Source organism: Pangasianodon hypophthalmus, chromosome 16 (assembly GCF_027358585.1).
Source record: "Pangasianodon hypophthalmus isolate fPanHyp1 chromosome 16, fPanHyp1.pri, whole genome shotgun sequence".
NCBI classification, from domain to species: Eukaryota; Metazoa; Chordata; class Actinopteri; order Siluriformes; family Pangasiidae; genus Pangasianodon; species Pangasianodon hypophthalmus.
The window spans coordinates 12,661,658-12,680,145 of NC_069725.1; the positions used below are offsets into that span (position 1 = coordinate 12,661,658).

Here is an 18,488-nt window from a genome sequence, read left to right on the forward strand (position 1 = left end):
CCAGAAGAAACCCAGGTGGACATGGGGAGAATATGTAAAACGCTGCACAGACGGTAACTTCAGCTCAGGAATAAACCGGGAGCTCTGGAGCTGTGGGGCAGCAATGCTACCCGCTGTGCCACAGTGCTGTGTGATCTGTTATTTATGGAATAGAAATCTCTCATTTGGCCCCTCTTTGCATAGTTCAAAATCTGTGTAAGTCCAGAGGAGGTCTTAGCATTTTAACATAACATTGAATAGAAAATACTGCTTATACTGATGGCCCTGGTCTTCAGAATGTTTCATGAATTATTCAGTTTTAAGTGCGTCATTTATACAGTCAATGTGTATTTTGTGATTCCTACCTCCCCAGATTCCATTTGAACCCTTTAGGCCAAAACATTCTACTTACTTTAAACTGTGAACATTTTCAGAGGTACTTCATATGAGTGCAATAATTTAGTTTTATTCTATTTTGGATGAGTACCCATTTATCAGCCTGTCTGCGGCTTGCTTGCTGTTGCTCCTCCAGATAACCGAAACCCTTTGAGATCTCGGTGATGATTGTTTTCTGCCTCTAGTGATGAAGGCTTTCGGGCAGAGATTTAATAACCAAAGGCTGATTCTGACTATGAATTCCATCTCTTTAGCCTCAGATCCATTATCCGTGATCTTTTCTAACCTCCTTTTCAACATGCTCACATACTGAGGGCTCATTAGTTTTCTCTCTTTCCCACCCCTTCATACACTTCTTACATTTCTGTTCATCTCTGTTTTTTTTTTTTTTTTTTTTTCGCTAAATAAAGCCATTGACCTTGTTTCAGAATGACAGTCCTGTCAAATGCTGCAGCACATGCACAGACTTCCAAAGTAGCTAGTCAAGGCTGGTCACATCCTTTTCCCACACTTGTCTCACCCATTTATCTCAATGCTATTGGTTGAGCTGATGGTGACTCAGGCATTGAGACTCCAGAAGTGGTGTGTTAGGCTGATATGCAGTGAGCCACTGTGGTACAGGTCAATCAACATAATGGGAACATTACTGATGAAATGCCTTTTCATGATTGATATTCATAAATGTGTGTTCAGACAGGACTGCTTTCTCAGTAATGTGAATTGGTTCTGATTGTCTCTAATGGACAGATGAAGTGCACATTTGTGACCTTTAATGCCTAGAGACATCACTGAGATGCATAAATTTAATTGGCTTATTTATGTATGTTCTGCTCACTATCATTCATATTCACTCGTTTATTTTCAGTAACCCCTTCAGCCTAATCAAGATCATGGTGGATCCAGAAATACTGGGTGCAAGATGGGTGAATTTACCCCAGATTGATGTACACCTAGGAGGAATTTAGCATAGACAATCCACCTACCTACATGTTTTTGGACAGTAGGAGAAAACCAGAGAAACCCATGCAAATATGGGAAGAACATGCAAAACTCTGCAGAGACAGTAACTATGGCTCAGGATCATTACTGAGGGTAACAGTGCCAGGTCACGTTCGGTTTAGGCCATGAACTCCAATTCCAATTCACTGCTGCAAGGCAATGGCTGAAGCCAACTCTACTTCCCATCAACTCCAAGGACTACAAACCAGGTCACATGATTCATTCACCTGCTCTGCATGTCCAGACTTCTGATTACACTCACCCGTTGCCCATTACACACACACACACACACACACAATAAATACTTTCATTCACATGTTGCAAAGTCTAGCTCCTGGTATTGGTAGTGATGATTCTTGCATTCTGCATGCAAGTTGGTCTGTATGTTCTAGTTTCGACTTGCCTGCCTGACCTTGAATTTTGGATTGTATTTTTGATCGGTTGCCCGATTCTGAAAAATAAAGCCAGTCAACACTTGCGTCTGTCTCTGCCATCTACTTGACAGAAGGCTTGAACTTGAACTTCTTGAATCTTGCTGAAATACTCCTGCACCTATGAATTTGTCAGTTAAAAAAATGCAAAGATTCTAAAATTATTTATATTCTAATTTGATTTAAGGATTTACAATAAAGAAAGTAACATTTAATTTTCTGCATTTTTAATTTCCATAATTAATTAATAAATTCAGGTGTAACCCTGTTGGCAATTAACACACACTTAAAAAAAATTAAAGTTAAATATAAAAATGTAATTCAAACGGATGGATGATATTTTGTGTAATAATCTGTTTTTGCATTGGTCATGAAGCTTCAGCAATCTTTCAACCCGGTCAGTGAGCTAGATCTCACCCAGCAATATATGGTAGATGGTATGGTAAATTATTAATTGTAACCATTGTAAATCATTACTTGGTCTTTGATTAAAATCCTGCTTGTCGTCATTGTCCAAGACATTCTTCTCAGGTTTTGCTGGTCCTTCTACTGCTTTTGTGGAAATTCTTTCATCTACCTTCTCTACACCTGAGAATAGTAAAATTTATATCATTTGTCCCTTTGGTTTCTGTTGCGTCCAACTGAAATCTTTCATGTGAAAGAAGACTAATGAGGAAAAATATCCATTTAAGTTTTGTCGCATGCCTCTGAAAGAACTATAAAACATTTATGTAGAAAAACAAACTACTGAGATAAGCAGATAGTTGCAAATTTGAAAGACGAAATATGAAACTGAAATACTGAAGCACTGGTTGAAAGTAGCCTTAATTGTTTCCCTTTATGTAAATAATCACAAATCAACATATCTTCTCATTTTTTTCAGCAGCAGGAGAACAGCACTGAAAATTGTTTGAACAAATAAACAACTTGTCTGTCATCCACGAAAGAAATCGAACCAAAGATCCACTCCCAAATGGCTGATATGACTTAACACACAGCTGCAGGCATAATAATCCCTTTCCTTTCAATTGTCTTTGAGCTAGATTGCTCATGGTAATGGGCCTTGAAGACACGTGGACCTTACAGAGAGTTTGTAAATTCACCCTGTAGACCTGCTTATGCAATGTGCTAATGGGATCATAACAGAGAGAATGGATCATAACAGCTTTTCTCCTTCAACAAGGCCTTGTGTTGTAGCTAGCGCACTATTGTTAGCTGGCTAGCTTGCTACGGTCAGCATTGTGATCTAGCAGAATGCAGCACTGGGTTAACAATTTCCAAAAACAACACTGTGGAATTACAATAAAGAACAAAGCAGTCGATATTAGCAAGCTAACCAGCTAACATTCATGAGCTAGCTAAAAGACAAGCTGTTGTTGAAAGAGAGAGCTTTTGCTCTTTCTTCTAATATTTAGTAACTGTGATATTCACATTGATGTGTACAATAAACTTTTTATTCTCGTAATACTTTTGTATTACATGGGAGACCTTGATAATATGGGGCAGGTATAATTATATGTGGTGGGGGGCAATGAGTAGTTGAAATAGGAATAACATGCAAATATTATGTTAGCTAGATATTAGCTCCCAATATTTTTTGCTTCTTTCTTATTAGTATGGTACTCATTGCCAGTGGGACAAAATTTTTTGTGCGTTCAAGTTGTAATATTCTGCTTTTATTTTATTATCAGTGTCAATAAAATAAAGTGGATATCCGTCAGGGTTTTTTTTTTTTTACATTTTTACACAAAATACTTATTTTTTATAAAAGTTAAAAAAAAAAAACTTGGATAGCATGTTTCAGGTATTTAGGGTGTTTTAAAAGTTTTTCAAATATAGAAAAGATTTTAGAGATCTTATATACTTGCATTCATGGTGACCCTGACATCATATTTGGGCTGGATGGCCATGGGAGTCATGAAATAGTCCTGGCAGTTGCATTCACTATGCAGACTTGTGCCAAGTTCCAGCTAAGTGTCTGTTAATGGCACTGACTTAGAATGCATTTGGGCAAATGTTTATTATTGCAAATGTTTTGTTTCAGTCTGTTTTGTTCATATTTACTGGCATTTAAACAAGGTTAAAGCACAGTTGACTGCTGCAAGCTATCCAGCCTTACTGCCAGGAGCTGTTTGCTCACAAACCCTAATTCCACTTTAAAAACTTTTATTTGAAAAAAGTGTGGTTTTATGTTTGCCTGGTCAACATTACTTTTTGCAAAAAACATAAAAAATTGCTAGGATAAGTCATAATTTTGTTTATGAATTTTGTTAAACTATCATTTTTTTGCACCATTTTAGGGCCAGATGTACCAATATTCTTTGCTAACTTGGCCTTTGCTAATCTGTTTTGAAACATCTGTAAAATGTCAAAATGTGTAAAATATCATATGGCAAAAAGATAATAGGCTGCTATGCAGATCTTGAGGAGAAGCAGTGCTATGTTTGTTCCTAATCCAGTGCAGTGTACATGTGTACAGTCTCAGTAAACAAGAGTTTATTAGTCAAAATGTTAAAATATTGATTAATGGATGGATTTGTTTTGCTATTCTATTAAATACATTACAACATGTTACTTTGTGGTGTGTGTAGATTATGTGTTGTAATGTAAACGTTATGTTGCATCCGACTCCCTTCCTTGACAGAACACTAGACCAACAATGGATGCACCAAGCCTACAAAAACTTGCTCTGCAGAGGATATTACTAGGCCTCTCGGCTCTGCTAAGGACGTTACTCCACCTTCTTGCGCTGCCAAAAACGTCGCTCTGCTGCCCTGCTCCGACACCCTGTCCCGCCTCCTTGCTCAGCTGAGGACGTCGCTCCTCCCCCTCATTTTGCGGTGTATGTCGCGTCCCCCTCTGGCTTTAGGGACGATGTCGCTTCTCCCTCTGGCTTCACAGTGGACTTCACTCCCCTCTCTGGCTTTGCAGACGACGTCGCTCCACAGCTCTGGTGGCCCAACACCTCACTCTGGCACTTTAAGTTGTTTGATTCATTCATCTTCAGTAACCACTTTATCCTGGTCAGGATTGAGGTGGATCTGGAACTGATCCTGAAACACTGTGTACAGTGCAGTTGAATTCACCCTGATGAAGCCAGTCCATTGCAGGACACCACCACTCACACAGATGCTTTCACACCTATGGGCAATTTAGCATAGCCAGTCCTCCTTCCTGCATGTTTTTGGGCAGTGGGAGGAAACTATAGAACCCAGAGGAAACCACTTTTTGTTCTTTCTCATTGAATTTGTCACCAGATATTCTTGTAGATTTGTTGCCCAGTGTTATGATCTGAAACAGGAACCTTATACCTAGAAAATGTTTTTTTTTTCTGTTAGAAATATGATTATTCCTGTGGATATTTTCCTGTTTGTGGTGCTAAAAGAAAAGCACTTTCAAATGAGTGAGTCTTCTCCTTGGTTAGGTGAGGTCGATAGGTTGGTAAGGTTAAGCAAGCTAATAAGCCAATTTCTTTTCTAGCAAGACCTTCTTTTCTGTCATCCTGTTGCTATTCTATGGTTTTGCCCTATGACTCATTTAATGATTACAAGAATGAATCCTTATTGCAGGCTGGATTTTTTTACTAGTCAATGCCTGGTATCTGAGCTGCTGGAGAGCATTAACAGGAATTGAACTTATAAGTTATCAATAATGTGATGCTGCCCAGAGCATAATGCAGGTCATCTTGTCTTTAAAACCAATGGAACATTCTGTACTGCTGTGTTTATATATATATATATATATATATATAAAAAAGGGAGTAAACGTGAAAGAGAATTTTGAATGTTTGCTGTGATTTAAATGAATTCAATTCAATCATTGTCGCCTTCTGATGAATCAGGCACGCACAAAAAACACACCTAGAGCCATGACTAATCAAGCTCCACACAATTTTCTTCATTCTTAAGGCAATTTACTGCCTGTGGCGATATTTTTAGCAACACTTGAATGAAAAAGAATTCACATCGTCTGTTCACTGAGAGAAGAGAAAGTGAATCTAGCCTTTCTCAAGGAATAATATCTTTGTCCTCCTCCCGCGCCCCGCTCCCCTTTCCTCTGTCTTTGTCTCCTTTTCTCTCTGACACTGAGATGAGATGAGTATTAAATAAGCTCTTGATTTGTTGTGTTCTATTTGCATGATCTCCTGCAGCTCGTCCCTAGTTTAAATCATCCACGCTACTGAAAAGATAATAAGGTAAAGAAAACAGTAACCAACCTTCCAGAGGAGTAAATGGATCCATGCCTATTCTTAGGTGCACTGAAAGGAATTGTTATAGAGGCCTCTTGTCAATTTTTGGTTTATATTTTTCTTTTGCATCATCTCTACTGCTCCAGAGTTGAATTAAAAAATTGGCCTGATTAGTGTTTTTATATGTACCTCTTCATTCCTTCCACAGTGCATAATTTGTGAGTTAGACAGATCATGCAACTTTAGATCCATGAAATTCTAGATTTTCCAGTACCCTGGAAAATACTGTATAAGGCTAATTAGAGTTAGGCATGACTACACCAGTTTGATGCTAAGCGCTATTTGTCAGATTTATCCTCTGCCCTGTTCATCAATGCATCACAGCTGAACTAATATTAGTTGGGAAATGGACCATTCTTAGCAGGGTAGTGTATGTGGTGTTATATAGTAGCACATTCAATTCAATTCAATTCATTTTTATTTGTATAGCGCTTTTTACAAAGGTCATTGTCTCAAAGCAGCTTTACACAAACAAAAGTAAAGTGAAGTGTGTGTGTGTGCCGTCTCTGATGAGCAAGCAGGGCGACGGTGGCAAGGAAAAACTCCCTGAGATGGTGACAGGAAGAAACCTTGAGAGGAACCAGGCTCAACAGAGAACCCATCCTCATATGGGTTTACACTGTAGTGTGCGTGTGTGTGAGCACATGTGTATCAGGAGCAGCTACTTTGCTTGAGGGGTTCTATACACATCCTCCAGCCAAAAAGGTAAAGATAACAGTGTCAAGTAGTCAGAATCTGATGACTGATAAATGGTTTACACAAACAGTCTGCTTAAACTGTTTATATATGTATATAAAGTCATAGTCTTAGTAAGCAGACATGAGTATATATATTGTTCTTTTGGCATAACAAAGCTCCTTACTACAGATCATAATCCTCCTAAACATGGATTCTTCCCATTTATCCCATATACTTCCCATATACTTTAATGCATATAGCAAGAGCAATGTCAGTTTAATTGAATAACACAACTGGTGTAATTATCTTGTAATATTTCAATAGCCATTTCACCACCGGCATACACCAGTATTTACGTGGCATACTGCTTAATGCGTTTTTGCATTGTACTGTATTATGATTGTATCTAATCTATTTTTTTAAATGCATGTTTTCTTTAATAAAATCTATAATTGATCACACTATATTTGATCTATAATTGGTGACACTATTTAATTTCTTAATTCTTAGGTTCATAATTCTTCTTGAATTTAGGATCTCTCTTTCTAGGACTGACCCCTGGTTCTGACCTCTGCCTGTGTTGTTTATAAATATAGATTTGCCTTTGATTAAGTTGACCTGTTTTGTCACCTGCTATGGATCGTAACCACAGTGCATACAAAATCCCTAATAAAGAAACAACGTGCTTACTGCATGTCCAAACTGCCAGTGACTCCAGCACAAACATATGCATCTTAGCAAATTTCATTTTAAAATTTAAACTTAAATTTAAAATTTAAACACATTTTAGCAAAGTTAATTCAGTCACCATAATTCCTTTTACTAAATTTCACCAACTCCTTAACTTCTTATTCCCTTTTCTGGATTCAAATCTTGTTAATTAAAAACACATCATTATTGTCTGTGTTCGTGAGAGATATTGTGCTTACTCTTGTAGGATGGCACTTGTTGATATCTGGGAAAGCAGGTGGATGACAGATGTTGGCTAGTGACTTGAATCAGCTGACCCCGAGTATCCTGTGTGTGTGTTTGGACCTAGGGAATTAAAGGTATTGTTAATGATCTTTAACCTTAATCACACAGAGTCATGAAGTCTGTTCTCTTACAGACCTGACCTTTAGAGCCAGCTTCACAACTACCATAGAGGGCTAACACCGCTAACAAAGAACTGTTCATTCACTCCTCTATGTGAGGAGTGTGTGTGCATGTGTATGCATGTACAGTACGTGTGGGTGTGTGTGGCCATATTTTTATCGCTTAATAGGAACCAAAATGTCTGCTTAATGATAGGAGTATCAGACAGGTCTGATCTTTCAGGGACATTTTACAGAAAAACAATAATAAAAAAAACAGAATGTTAGTTACTGAGGATGAGTAGAGGTATTTGTAGGCATTGAATTATTCAGCTACAGTAGGACGCATATCAATGGAAACACACTGCAAAGATAAAATTACAAAATTGGGTGCATGTGTCTGTCTGTGTGTGTGTGTGTGTGCACGCACGTGTATGCGGATGGGTGGTATTTTGTACATTTGTATGATGTACAGCAGTATGTTCTTCCAGTAAGCCTTGTACTTATGGTTGTACTTATGAGTACGCAGAGCACTAAGCTCATATACAGTGCTTTCCAGAGCTGGGTTTCATTACTTTTGAGACTTTTAGCACAAAATGTAACATGCAAATTTTAGATGAATTGGTAACATCATGTGCAACACGGCAAAACAAAAACAAAACAAACAAACAGAAATGGGCTAAATCACTAAATGGACTTGGGCCAAGCCTGCACAATATATATGTTTTGCCATAACTTCAAAACTGTCAAGAATTTCTCTGTTGGCAGAGTTGCACTGGCACCACTGGCAATGTGGTATACGGTCCAGATGAGAACACACAGTTGTGTTCTCTTGTGACTTAGGTATGGAATCAAACATGGTGTCTAGTTTATAGCTAAAAATCCACTCAGAAATCCTGTCAAGCTATTTTATGCTAGCAGGCTAACAAAAACCGTTAAGACATCACAGCAGGAACTAGAGTGCACTAAAGCAGTACATCATGTATCAAATTTCAAAAGTATTCTATCATCTTGGCAGTCCTAAATATCTCTCTTGTCCATTAAGTCAGATTGAACAGATTGTTATTGAACGTTCATCCTCAGTAACTGTTTTATCCTGCTCAGGGTCGCAGTAAATCTATAGTCTTTCCCAGGAACATACAGAGGCACAAGGTGGGAATACATGGCCTGTATTTCATTTGAAAGTTCTTCAAATAAATTGATGTTTGCCATCTTTGAATTATATATTGTTGTATTCATAGTGTCAAATATTATATACTTGTCAAATATACATTATACATACATGAGGATGTGTTTAAATGAAAAATTAATATTGTGTGTGTTCATTTTTAATCACCTAATTTATGGTCTTATGCGTATTTGGTGGTTCGCTAAAGTGAAACAGGAATTACACCAATATTATTTCATACTATGCTAAACTGACAATAACTTTTGAGCAATAAATGAGACATTAGGGGCTGCATAGACTTGTCATTGTTGTGGGGAGCTGTCAACTAGTCTGGACAGTGGCAAAAACAGTAGCAAAGCAGATAAAGAAATGCAGGCAGACATTAAGGAAAGCAGGCTACATTTACTTTCAGACTAGATGAAGTCAATTCTACAGACAATCTGTAGTCAATACAGTCTTTTTTTGTGTAATTCTAAAAAAACTTTTTAAATTTTCTTCAGTTTTAATGGAACATTCAATACTGTCATGTTTATGATTAAGTACAGAGGTGTGCACAGGACTCTGTTTTAACCTCACTCCAACCTGCCCTCTAATCCTACCCACTCTCACAGTTATTTTACTTTGTACCTGCCCATAAATTTGTCTAACGAACTTATTTATTTGGATTTTTGTAAATACTAAGTTAAACCACAGCCATCCTGATCAGGATATAGCAGTAATTAAAGATGAATGAATGATCAGATGAGTAAATTTACACAAGACTGTAAAATTCAAACACATTTGTGTTCATTGTGAAATGGACAGAATCCGCATGTTAAAGAATGTGATTCATCTCGCTTTGTTGGAGGATGTGGCACATTGTGCCATTTTAAGGGACTGGACTGATTTCTTAACCGGATCAGCAGATTATCCACTCCAGGAAACTTGAATACACTCACTGAGCACTTAATTAAGAACACTATTCTAATACTGGGTAGGGCCTAGTTTGCTCTCAAAACAGTCTCAATTCTTCGTGGCATGATTTCCACAAGATGTTGGAAACATTCCTTTGAGATTCTGGTCCATGATGACATGATTTCAGGTGCTCTTTCATGCTGCAAATCTCCCATTCTACCACATCCCAAAAGTGTTCTATTGGATTGAAATCCAGTGAGTGGGAAGGCCACTGAAGAACATTGTACTCATTGTCATGTTGATGAAACCAGTTTGATATGACTTTTCCTTTGTGACGTGGTGCATTATCATGCTGGAATAGCCATTAGAAGATGGGTAAACTGTGGCCATGAAGGGATGCACACGGTCAGCAACAAGACCACGCTACACTTTTCTAGTCTTCAACTGTCCAGTTTTGGTGAGCCTTTCTCAGCTTTCTGTTCTTGACTGACCGAAATGGAACCTGACGTGGTCTTCTGCTGTTGTAGCCCATCCACCTCAAGGTTCGATGTGTTGTGAATTCTGAGATACTTATCTGCTCACCACAGTTATACAGAGTGGTTATCTGAGTTACTGTTGCCTTCCTGTCAGCTCGAACCAGTCTTGCCATTCTCTGTTGACCTCTATCATCAACAATGCATTTCCATCCACAGGACTGCTGTTCACTGGATGATTTTCCTTATTTGCACCATTCTGAGTAAACTCTAGAGACTGTTGTGCATGAAAATCCCAGGAGATCAGCAGTTATAGAATAGAAACCCATTTTGATGGTTGATGTGAGCATACTCGAAGCTGTGGGCCCATATCTGCATGATTTCATGCATTGCACTGCTGCCACACAAGTGACGGATTAGATAATTACATGAATGAGTAGGTGTACAGATGTTCCTAATAAAGTGCTCGGTGAGTGTACATTTTTACATTTATTCATTTAGCAGACACTTTTATTCAAAGTGAGTGAAAATTGAGCAGAGCAGATGAGGGTCAAGGGTCTTGCTCAAAGGTCAACAGTGACAGGCTTCCAATCAGCAGTCGAGAGCCCTAACCACTGAGCGACCACTGCTATGTAAAATGTCATCAAGTTGGAAAGGAAAACAAAGTATGAACATGAAATACCTGTTCAGCTCCAACTGCTTTTAACATAGCGTTTATGCCTATAGGCACATTTCTGAGAGAAATTTGAAATAAAGTGGCTATTTCCCAACCATCACTGAGCAAGACTGTGCTATTTTGAATGTCATACTATCTCTTGGCTCCTCCAAGTGTCTTATACCGAAGCACATCAGACACCTGTGAAACAGGACTTTTATGTAATTGCTGGTTTTCTTTGACTGCATTCATTTTAGTTCCAGTTAAAATGCTGTCAGAAGATGGATTGAGTTATATAAGTCCCAAGGTTTCCCATTCTGTGAACATGTAGCTGACTTGAACATGAATGTGTTGATGTTCACCATTACATTTATTACATTAAAATGATATGGAAATGCAAAAATCCTAAACAAGACAGCTTAATGCATCTCCACTTTATTGTTTTTACACAAGTCATGAACACTGTGCAGTGTACTTTCTATATACTTCTAGTGTCAAGTTCATGGAAAGTGGCAAAATCAGGTAAGACTGTGGTTTGTTTGCACACCACTACTACTTCCCCCTCCATCTAGTTTACAAAACCTACACCGATCAACAGAGCATGGCACAGCAAGATAGAGTCAGCATAAATATCATGTCTGGTTTAATAAAATAGATTAAAATGATCTTTACTCTTTTCACAATTAACTGCCTACTGTAACACAGCAGGGTGCAATAGGTAGCGTTGCAGCCTCACAGCTCCAGGTTGCCAGGTTTGATCCTGAGCTCAGGAATGAGTGTGTGAATGTGTGTGTACATGGTGCTCTGTGATGGATCCTGTTCATCGTGTATTCAGATCTCACTCCTGGTGTTCCTGGGATAGGTTTCCACTGTGATCCTGATCTGGATTACTGATTACTGAAAGTCAGTGAGAGTGAGAGTAACAGCAGCGACAAGCTTATTAAAGATTGTGAATTTTGCAAGATCAGATTAACTTTGCCATATTTTTCTATTTAACATAGTGAGATTTTATTATACAAACACAAAAATCCCATTGTCTTGGCTTTTCAATATGCCCACCTGTGAGTAATGTGTAATATAAAACTGTGTTCATTAGATAAAAAATACAGCTTGTCTCCCTTTTTACAGTACTAGGTGTAGATCAAGATCATTTCATTCATAGTGTGGCCACTCTGCTAATTCTCATTTCTTTTACTGTTTAAAAAATACAAGGTAAAGCTACTCACCATTATCCCATATGAGCTACAACACTAAAATAGTACAAATTCTAACAAAATGCAGTTTTACTCAGCAAGAGGCTGCCTGAGCAGGTAGAACTCAGTGCTGTCTCTGTGGTTGGTGTAAAAGGGAAACTGACTTAAGCAGATGGTTATCTCTGACTGGTAATTTGTTAGCACTGGCATCAATTGTACCAAATACAGTTTGACCCAATTCAAACTGTACAAAATGACAGAAATACAGAAAAGAAAGACATACAGAAATCTTGCTGGAAAAAATGGTTCTTTCTTTTACAGTTAGTGTTAAATTCACCAGAGAAACTGGTAACAGTAAGAAGCTAATTGTGAAAATGAGCTTACAGGGACTTTTAGACCCTGAAACTGCTCAATTAGCACTTAATCAGATCTCTCAGCTGGTGTCTAATCAAGCTAATTACTGGTGAAGTATTTCCTTGAGTAAGTTTGCTACAGACGCAGCTGTAGCAGCAGCCTCTCTTTCCTCATCCTAGCTAGGAAAATTAAGTGTAGTGACATGTGGCCAAGTATGGTGACCCGTACTCGGAATTTGTGCTCTGCATTTAACCCATCCAAATGCACACACACACAGTAGTGAACACACAGCCAGAGCAGTTGCCCGGGGTCACCTGATAATGTTCTATTTGTCTTTATTTTGGATCTTGAGGCCTGATATTTTGGAGCATGAGGCCTAATAACATGTCAATGGTAGTAAACTAAGACATCATGATGCTGGACAAATAGAATAAATCAACCATATCTTTAGGTGTGATAAGTTCTTACAACGTGTACTAAGCTTGATAGTTGCAGTACTGTGCAATGCAGTGTAAAAAGTGAACATGTGAAGTATGGGTTCAAAATAATGAAATGAAAAGTTACAAAATAGTTTGTTCTGACCACCAATCTGATTGTGAAGTGTTGGGTTATCAAATATAACAGCACAGTTTACCAATTCGCCAGATCTGGATCATTCCACTGCCTGCAGGTTGTTAAGTAACAGAAATGGTCAAGTTAACCTTCATCAGAAATGACTAAAACAAGTGATAACATATGACTTACATCCTTTAGCCTACTTTGGTCAGATTATTATTATTATTATTATTATTATTATTATTATTATTATTATATAAAAAACAGTAGGCTAAGCAGAAGCTTTGACCATTGAGACCAGTGAGTAGTTATAATGCAGGAATAGGGATGGACAATCTTTGGCTGCAGTTTTAACCATCCCTTGAGGTAAAAAAATAAGTTACCATAAATGACAATATTAAAACAGTATTTCCATAGATTTAAATGTCCTTCCTGCTAGATGGTGGCCAAATTCAATGTTGCTTCATTCAGAGGTAAAAAACACATAAAGAAAAATGTAAAGTTAAAATTCTCCCATGAGTGGCACAATATGCCTCATAGCTACAGAGTCCACAGTTTGCTTGTGAGCTCAGCCTGTGTAGAGTTTTGCATGTTCACCCTGTTTTCTCCAGGATCTCAGGTTTCCTCTGACCTCCCATGCCATGATAGTGACTATGCTAAATTGCATTTAAGTGTGAATGAGTGTATGAATGTGTCCATTCAGTGATTATTTATTCAGTAACACAGTCTGACCAGGACAATACAGCATTTACATGAAAAAAGATGCCATTATGATAGAATACTTTTGAAATTTACATGAGTGGAAAAGGAGAGAAACCCACACTGACCCTTGTACAGTATATAGCTGTTAATGGAGTCCTGCTAAGGTTGCAGTATGATGAGTGAGGATTACTCAGCCACGCTAACTGAGGGTCTGAGGGTCATTAGTTAGCAGGCGATCTGAAAAACGCACAGTGCAAAGGGAGGCACAACCCAGTGAAGGTCTGAGATGTGAGAGACTTATTGAGCAACAAAAAAACAGATTGTGGCTACAGTGCACAGAGTTATTGTTAACAAGGCTAGCAAGCTAAAGAGGGAATCCAGCTCAAGTTAACAGCCACGGATCAAGTAATCCAGTAATATCCAGCACTCCTGGCAGTCAAGGGGAGTAAAATCCTGCAAAAAATAATATCTTAGCAAGTGAAAATATCTTGAGTCTAATGAAATTTATCTAGTATTTCCCATAATATTACAATGTAACATTACAAATGTACGATTATTAAACCTATTTTAGATATTTTTCTTTTTACTAATCTCAAGCTTGAAAAAGTGTTCTATTGGCAGATAATTTTGCTCATTTTAAGCATTTATTTTTCAGAAAGAAGCAAAATTTATAGTAATATATATATATATATATATATATATATATATATATATATATATATATATATATATATATATATATATATATATATATATATAGTACTGCCAATAGAATAAGGACATTTAAAGCTTGAATTTTTTGTAAATGACTAGAAATAGGATTAATAATCTTATATTTATTGCAATCTTTTAGAATAGGAAAGACTAAATAAATCTGACTATATTCAAGATATTTTCATTTGATGTCTAATAAGATGTCTTTTTTTTTTTTTTTTGGCAGTGTAGAGCCAATGACGTGCAAGTAAAAGAGACATGTATGAAAAACTGATTCACCTACGTGGGGTATTAATTAGATTCCAGATATTAATGTAATTATGAAAGATAATTTGGCACAGTAATTGCTTAGTGCCCAGGAAACTCCAGCACAGCACAAGAGGTCATGAATAGATTCAGGGACTTACGTAAAATGCACACAGTCTACACGCAAACACTCCAAAGTATTTTATTTAGGACAGTTGAGTGCATGCATAAAGATACTGTAATGATGATGATGCATGTAAATGATTGCAATTTTTGGAGGTTGTCAAGTCTATACATGGCTTTTACTGTCTTGAATTGTCTTTTTTATTTCTTTTATGTAATTGTATGCTTTCTTTATTGCCCCAGTTGCACTGCAAATTTAAGTGCCACCTCACTAAAATGAGGTCTTGAATTCCACTGAATATCTCTATCTACATGCTATAGCAAGCAAAACATAATTATGAGTTTTTATAATGAGCCTACTTACAAGCGATTTTTTTTAAACAGAATCTCAAGCTCAATCAGAAGCCAATTATATTCACCTTAAAAGCTAAACCAAGAATCCTTTCTTTCAGAAATAATAGTTTGCTTAGGTACCACACTCTGGTAATGTATGTCCTGAGATGAGAACAGACTGTCCTGCTCTTATACATATAATTTATTAAATTTAGTAAATTTAGTAAATGTATTAAATTTAATCATTTCCTTGACTGCTTTATCTTAGACAGGGCCACAACACTTTGTTTTACTATCCTTCTAAGGACCTTCCATTGACATCAGTGCCTTGCCTACACCTAAATCTAACCATGATCTTAACCTCAGTAACCAAAAGGAAACCTTTAGGATATTTTTTTCTTTTTAAATAAAATCTGAAGTTTTTGTTAAAAAAAAAAAAAAAGTCCCCATGCAGATATTTCTATCCTCGTGGGGACATTTATTAGGCTTCTAGATTTAAAACATTTCCCCCAACACGTGGACAATTTAGAGTAGTCAGTCCACCTACTAGCATGGTTTGGGGAGTGGAAGGTAAATGCAGGCATGGGGAGAACATGCAAAACTCATGTCTCATGGCCCTGAAGCTATGACACTGTCCTGCTCTTATACACCTGATCATTAACTGATGAATGAAATCATGTGAAGATAATCGCAGAAATCTGAGCTGGACTTCGGATTATAGTAGATTTAAGACTGGACACAGCCATGTAGTTGCATGCCTCATCTTTAAGAGGCAATGATTGCGATACTCAGCAGTGCTAGGTTTATTATCTGGATGTCACATGTAATGCATCACAGTGATGTTGAATTATAGAGATATAAGCTTTAATGAAGTGCTTTTCATTTATAGCAGCGATTACCATTCAGTTACTCTTTTCACATTCACTTTCCTCAACACATATATTCAGAACAGATATCCCTGACATGAGATCTACATGTTTGAAACATTAATTCTTGGTTGCCGCTAATGTGACTACACTCTTGCTTTGTGCATTAACCTCTTGTGAAATGAAGATGCTGTGGCTATTTAAAAAAAAAATTTTAAATCTTTCGAGAAGAGTATAATTGCATTAATCTGATATGTGACGGCTGTCCTGTAATCTCCATATTAGAAACCTCATGCAACAGAGGACATTGGTGGAAATATGGAGCAGGAAATAAAGGTAGAAAAAAGGAGAAAAGGAGAAAATGTACTGAGCCATCAACGACAACCAGTGAGATGAGAGAATAAATGGGGAGATAAGGAAAAGATTGATGATGTGAGGTTTGGGAAAAAAAGAATATTATTCACCAATGACGCTTCACTGAATGCAGTTCATTACAATAGATTATATACTTTGCTGAATTTAACTGATTACATGGCCTTATTTCATCAGATGAGAATAAGATATTCCTCTGTAAAGAACGAGCACAGCTGGTAATTTTCATCTCAGTGAATGGCATATATTACGTGTGCTAGGCCCACAGAGCTTATTAATGTTAATTTAGAGTTCCTGCAGTAATATTTCATCTCCAGGTTTCTGACAAAATACTGTAATGTAGAAGTCAAAATCTTACAGAAAGATCTCTTGTTCAGAGAGACTCAAAAGGCTCATGTCTTGGTGGTGGAGGAAATCTGACATTTTTGATCCTGACTGCAGCTTTTATTCAAAAACTAAACGAGCCAAAATGTTTCCTTTTGTTTACTGAGGTTAAGGTTAGGGTTAGATTTAGGTGTAGCAAAGCATTAATTAGCTGCATTAATAATTATGTCAATGGAAGGTCCTCAAAATAATAGTAACACAAATATGTGTGTGTGTGTGTGTGTGTGTGTGTGTGTGTGTGTAATCTGGAAGAAGCTTCTAGTGACCTCTGGTGGAGAAATGTTACAAGCAAACGTCATTACATTTTACAGGAAATTCATTTTTACAAATTTTACAAGAAAAGAAATTATTAGTTCTTCTTCGTGAATGAAATGATGAAACTGCATATAAACAATTAAATCAATTTGGCTCTACTTTTGTATCTTTTTGCAAACAAATATGACGTCCAGTGTTCCAGTGCTATTTCGTAGTTTCCTTTACTGAATAAAAACTGCCTTCGCTAAATATATATATAAACCAATCGGCCATAACATTTAAACCATTGACTGGTGAAGTGAATAACATTGATTATCTTGTTACGGTGGCACCTGTCATGGGGTGAGATATATTAAGCAGCAAGTGAACAGTCAGCTGGTGAAGTTGATTTGTTGGAAGCAGGAAAAATGTGCAAGCGTAAGGATCTGAGCGATGTTAACATGGTCCAAATTGTGATGGCTAAACGACTGAATCAGAGCATCTCCAGGCTGTAGGTCTTGTAGGTTGTTCCCAGTGTGCAGTGGTTAGTACTTAGCAAAAGTGGTCCAAGGAAGGACAACCGGTGAATCGACCACAGGGTCATGGACGCCCAAGGCTCATCGATGAGCTGGGGGATCAAAGGCTAGCCCATCTGGTCTGATCCCACAGAACAGCTACCGTAGCACAAATCACTGAAAAAGTTAATGCTAGCTATGATAGAAAGGTGTCAGAACACACAGTGCATCGCAGCTTGCTGCATATGGGGCTGCGTAGACCCAGACCAGTCAGAGAGCTCATGCTGACCCCTGTCCACCACTGAAAGCACCTACAATGGGCATGGGAACATTGTGGCAGACCAGACCGGGTACACCCCTTCATGGCAACAGTATTCCCTAATAGGAATGGCCTCTTTCAGAAGGATAATGTGCCCTGCCACACTGCAAAAATTGTTCAAGAATTGTTTGAGGAACAGGACAAAGAGTACAAGGCGTTGACTTGGTCTCCAAATTCCCCAGATCTCAAGCCGATCGAGCATCTGTGGGACATGCTGGACAAACAAATCTGATCCATGGAGGCCCCACCTCGCAATTTACAGGACTTCAGAGGTCTTGTGGAGTCCATGCCTCGACAGGTCATCCATAATGTTATGGCTGATCGGTATTATACATATATATATATATATATATATATATATATATATATATATATATATATATATATATATATATATATATTAAGCCATTATCACTTTTGCAAAATACACAGAAATGTACAGTATATCAGATTTAGCATATCAGTGTATATCAGTTTAGCATTACAAACTGTTTAAATATTCAGACATTTGAAAAAGATGTTGTTTGAGTCAGTAATACCATCTGTATCGTTTCATAAAATATTTAATGTGTGTGCTGCCTTG

The 18,488-nt window shown here is 37.5% G+C and overlaps 1 long non-coding RNA gene across 1 annotated transcript; it reads right to left on the reverse strand.

Annotated features, from left to right (window-relative positions):
- Positions 1-11,621: 11,621 nt before the first annotated feature.
- On the reverse strand, positions 11,622-12,561 carry LOC113530910 (uncharacterized). Its single transcript, XR_003403193.3, has 2 exons — positions 12,222-12,561; positions 11,622-11,892 (listed from the first exon to the last, which is right to left on the reverse strand). It is a non-coding gene; the product is annotated as an uncharacterized LOC113530910 (long non-coding RNA).
- Between the last annotated feature and the right edge of the window lie 5,927 nt (positions 12,562-18,488).